Source organism: Arachis ipaensis, chromosome B01, assembly GCF_000816755.2.
Source record: "Arachis ipaensis cultivar K30076 chromosome B01, Araip1.1, whole genome shotgun sequence".
In the NCBI taxonomy this organism is placed as follows: domain Eukaryota; kingdom Viridiplantae; phylum Streptophyta; class Magnoliopsida; order Fabales; family Fabaceae; genus Arachis; species Arachis ipaensis.
In genome coordinates, this window is record NC_029785.2 from 59,328,516 (window position 1) to 59,334,433 (window position 5,918).

The following is a 5,918-nucleotide window of genomic DNA, read 5'->3' on the forward strand; positions in this document are numbered from 1 at the left end:
TTTTTGCCTCTTGAATAGTTTTGGCATCTCGCTTTATCCATTGAAGTTCAGAATGATTGGCATCTATAGGAACTCAGAGTTCAGATAGTGTTATTGATTCTCCTAGTTCAGTATGATGATTCTTGAACACAGCTATTTTATGAGTCTTGGCCGTGACCCTAAGCACTTTATTTTCCAGTATTACCACCGGATACATAAATGCCACAGACACATAATTGGGTGAACCTTTTCAGATTGTGACTCACCTTTGCTAAAGTCCCCAGTTAGAGGTGTCCAGGATTCTTAAGCACACTCTTCTTTTGCTTTGGACCTTGACTTTAACCGCTCAGTCTCAAGTTTTCACTTGACACCTTCACGCCACAAGCACATGGTTAGGGACAGCTTGGTTTAGCCGCTTAGGCCAGGATTTTATTCCTTTAGGCCCTCCTATCCACTGATGCTCAAAGCCTTGAGATCCTTTTTATTTACCCTTGCCTTTTGGTTTTAAGGGTTATTGGCTTTTTGCTCTTGCCTCTTGGTTTTAAGAGATTTTGGGTTTTTCTGCTTGCTTTTTCTTTTTTTTTTTCGCCTATATTTTTTTTTCTGCAAGCACTACAACATTTATGGGCTATTGCAACATATGTTCAAGATAACACTTAAAAAAAGTTGCCTAATATATATAAAGGTAACTTTTTATACTAGTAGTAATAAAATAGTATTATAACAACGAATTTTTAATAACACACCACATAAGTGATTATTGATAAATTAGGAGACATTTATTAAGTGTTGCTCTATTAAATATACAAAAACAACTATTATAAAAAGAATATATTACTTTTTTTAAGAGTTGTCTTTAAATTTTATTTTAAACTTTACTTTTCAAGTGTTGCCTAAAAATTTTAATATTTTTTTAAAAAATAAAAATAACTCAAACGACAAGGCTAACTATTATGCGGAGAAAAATGGAAAAAAAAGAAAGAAAGAAGAGTCTCTTGTTGCTAGCAAAACCCAACCCTAATGAAATCCATAACCCCAATCCATTCCAAATGATTCATTCCTCTCTGGTTCTTCAATCCATTCGATGATGACGCGCGTTCCTTTACTGAGCTTCGATCTCAATCTCTGCTCGCGAATGTGATTCGATCGTTGAGCTTTGATCTTCTCTGCTCGCGAATGAGCTTCGATTCTCTGCTCGTTGAGCTTCGATTCTCTGCTCCTCTTCTCATTGAGCTTCGATCCTCTCTGCTCGTGTTCATCACCGCCGGTCACTGTTCAATTATCACTACTCGTGTTTTTTGTAAGATTCTCGTTTCGGCATTATTCTGCAGGTACTGATGATTCTACTGTTCTTTCTCTATTCTATTTTAGCACCTTTTTGTGTTTTGAATCCTAATTTTTGGTTAAACTTGTTGCTGTGTATATTAATTTTAAACTTGTTCCCCTCTATTTCCTATGTGAGTTCGCTTTCTATTTTCATCTTCACTTCTCTGCGATATCACTGATGTTAGAATCGGAGCGTCACGATTTATCCGACGACACCGATTACGCCGCTTCGCAGCAACAAGTAACACTGTTTCTCTATTCCTCTCCTTTCACTTCACAATTTCTCCGGTTCCGATCCGATTGCATTTCAATTAGGGTTGCACGATTCAATTGAATGCTTCACTATTGGATTGCTTTCTTAATTTTTATCATTCCAATCACAAATTTAATTGAGTTGATGTTTTTTTAACATATATAATTTGATTAACTTAAATAACATATACTACTTTTCTGCCAGTATTGAATTACCTATGTGCTTCACAAAATAATTTCTTTAGAATATCTATTTAATTGTGTAATGTGTCCTATTCAAATTTGCAGGCTGCTTTTCTGTTAACTTTGGTTGGATCAGAAGTTGCATATTCTGCTGCACAAGCTACAGTGACAACTCTTTTGAAGGCTTACAAAACAACTAAAAATCATCGATCATTCCCAAAAAACACATCGCTACAAGGTGAGAATGGTGAATATCTTTGGCTTAAGATTACAAGCTTCTGAATTAATTAAGGTAATGGTCATAATGGAGGTTATCTTGAAATGGATGGATCAATCTTCATCATGTACTTATTGGACTAGTTTTTGAAACATGTTTTTCTAAATTATTATTATTAATTGCCAGAAAATAAGTGTCATGCATTAAAAATTATTAGCAAGGCCATTAAAAGATACAATTGTCATGTATTTTTCTTGATTTGGGAATTTAAAAGAACAGCTTAGCTTCCAAATGATATAGATACAAGTGTTAAACACTTGGATGATCAAATTTCTACCTCCTGTACTTTTCAACCTTCCAAGCTTTTAATCACAACCACATTAATATATTTGGTTATTAAGTATCTTAAAAATATTAATCAAAATTATTTATATTTTTTTAATGGCCTTGCTAATAGTGTTTAAAAGCTTTTGTTCTCTCTATGTACAAAATTCATGAAAATAGTAGATTGACTAAAAGGGAAGGAGGTGGTGTGTTGGGAACAAACTTTTGTTTTGAAAAATAAAACCATGAACTTGAAGCTCATCATACAAAATTTGAGTGTGGAATTACAAGCCAAAAAGAGTTCATATATAGAAAAGAGTGGAAAAAGACAAATATTAAAGGTAGAAGTTGGACAAAGTGAATGCACAATTGAGACAGATTAGTTGAAGAAAAGTTTATGAAACCAAATGCATAAGGAAGATATCAATAAGATGATTTTATTATTAGCATACTTACTGCGTTTACTAGAAGACATGGTGTTAGGAGAAAATATTAAGAGATGGTAGATAATAATGTATATCATGAAAATAAAGTGACAGGGGATGTTGGAAGACCAATCCAAAATGAAGCAGCATGAAAATTGGTGGTGCATCATCTAGAGAAAATATAAGAAATACATTAATAGAAGAAAGGATCATAGAATTTAATTGTTATTCATGTTTGTTATTTTGCTTTGTTTTAGTTGTTGAAACATTTACATTCTTTTATTGTATTTCTGTACTTATTTGATTTGTGCTCAATTTTAATTACAATACCAAAAAAATTTGATTCATAAATCAAAACACTTCTCCTTAATTTTGGATTGAGTAAATAACATTGATGTAAAAAAACACGTACCATTATGTTCAAACAACAACTTTTCTTTTTTCTCGTTAGATATTTCTCTTGAAATAAATTAATTCATATTTTATACACAAATATGAATCAAATAGTCACAAAACAGAATGCTTTTGTTTATATAAAACCTGCACTCTCTTGTGTATATAAAAGCTGGACTAAGTGCAGAATCAAATTGATTTTATGCAAGTCACAATTCATTTTCACTCGTACTCTTTCTCATCTTCTCTGGTCTCTCCTTCTTAATCAGATTGATTCCTTCACTCATACTTGGGTATACGCAGCTGAACACTAAGTGCAAATTGTTGCGGCATGACCTCGTAAGATATTTCTATCTTATACTTATTTGCTTTTATATGTTTATGTTATTCTTTTGCACTTTTTTATGTAACAAAATACTGATTATTTAATTAAAAAATTAAAATATAAAAGCATTTTTATTTTAAAATATATCTTTTCAAAAGTAATTATTAATATTTCTTTAGAATAATAAAAGAATTATGATTAGTTTGCATTTGGTTAGCTTTTTAGAATAATAAAAGAATTATTAATATTTCTTTTAAAATATAAAATCATTTTTTTAATATTTCTTTTTATATATTTTATATTGAGCAACCGTGCATATATAGCAAGTTTCAGATTCCATTTTGATAAAAGAAAATTGTTTTTAGCTGGTGTTTAAGACCATAATCATTTTTAGTTTAATAGTAATATCACTATGAACAATTAGGTTTTCCCAGGACTCATCCAAGAACTGGATGAGTTTACCAAGACATAGCCAAGAGTTTAGAGACGGCGTCAATAGATTCTTGGACTATGCTTACTCCGTTGGAAATCCTCAAGGAGAGGAAATTCTATGTCCTTGTGCAAAATGTTGCAACTTCCTTTAGGGTCAAAGAGAGTCTATTTATAGCGATTTAATATGCTTTGGATTTGTCAAGGGCTATACACGATGGGTTAATCATGGGAAAAGTGTAATTGGTATGGATGTCGATACTGGTGATACCGATGAGATTTATTCATGCAATGACATTGAAGGCTTGCTAGACGAAAGGTTTAGGAATGTGGCAGATGTTGAGGGAGAAAAAGAAGGTATGAACGAAGATGCAAAGAAGTTCTATAATTTGGTTGACGAGGCTAGCAAGGAACTATATCCTGGTTGCAAGGGATTTTCTACGTTATCTTTCACCATCCGACTATACTTGTTGAAGTGTCTCAATCCGTTTCGAACCATGAGTATATCTCATAGCACATGGCCGGTTATTTTAATGACTTATAACTTGCCACCATGGATGTGCATGAAACAAGAATACTTCATACTTTCTCTGTTGATTCCGGGACCAAAATCGCCAGGAAATGATATTGACGTGTACCTGCAACCATTGATTGAGGAATTGAAGGAGTTATGGGAACTTGGGATAGAAACATACGATGCTGCAAGAAATAAAACTTTTCAAATGCATGCAGCTCTCTTATGGACAATTAGTGATTTCCCTGCATATGCAATGTTATCCGGGTGGAGTACAAAGGGGAAACTAGCTTGCCCTTCTTGTAACTATGGGACTTGTTCTAGTTATCTTACACATAGTCGGAAGATGTGTTATATGGGTCATCGTGTTTTTTTGCCCGAGGAACATCCATGGAGAACTAATAAGAGGTCATTTAATAGAAAAGAAGAACATCGGAAAGCTCCACCGTTGCTAGAGGGCATGGAAGTTTTAAGTCACTTAGATTCTATGGAGAATTCCTTTGGGAAGACAAAAAAAAAGGTGAATGAAGGCCCGTGGAGGAAAAGGTCAATCTTTTTTTATTTACCTTACTGGAAGTATAACACATCAAGACACAATCTTGATGTAATGCATATAGAAAAGAATATAGTTGATAGTATTCTTGGAACTCTCTTGGATATATCTGGCAAGACAAAAGACCACCTAAATGCTCGATATGACTTGCAAGAAATAGGCATTCGTAAGAATCTTCATCCAAAAGAAATAAGAGGTCATAGAAAAGTGAAGTTTGCAAAAGCATGTTTCTCCATGACTAAAGCTGAGAAATCAATTTTTTGTGATGTCTTGAAGAAAGCAAAGCTACCTGATGGTGCTGCCTCAAATATTTCTCGATGCGTGAACCTTGCAGAAAGAAAAGTATCAGGTTACAAGACTCATGATGCCCATTTTATGCTGCATTATTTACTGCAAATTCCCATCAAAAGTATACTTCCAGATTCGGTCGCAATCCCTTTAATTCGGCTTGGCTCTTTTTTTCGTCAGTTATGTCAAAAGGTTATCACATTAGAAGAGATAAATCAATTAGAAGCAGAGTTTGTGATAATACTATGCCAACTGGAGAGGATTTTTCCTCCTTTATTTTTTGACATAATGATGCATTTGCCTATTCATTTGGCTAATGAAGTGAGACTAGGCGGCCCAGTTCAATTTCGGTGGATGTATCCTCCCGAAAGATACATGTGTACTTTGAAGTCATATGTTCGAAATAGAAGTCGTCCTGAAGGATCTATTGCGGAGGCCTACTTGGTTGATGAGTGTTTGACTTTTTGCTCATGTTATTTATATGATGGTGTTAAAAAAAAATTGAATAGAATACCCCAGAATAATGATGCTAATGACTTTGAAGCGGAAATTCCACATTCATTTCCAATTTTGTTTCCTAAGAAAGGCTGTCCATTGGGAGTAAAGAAGGGTGAGCTTTTTTCTCTTGACGACGAGTCTCGAAACCAAGCCCATAGCTATATATTATTGAACTGTGGAAAAATTGAAGACTATGTTAGGTAAATCCTACT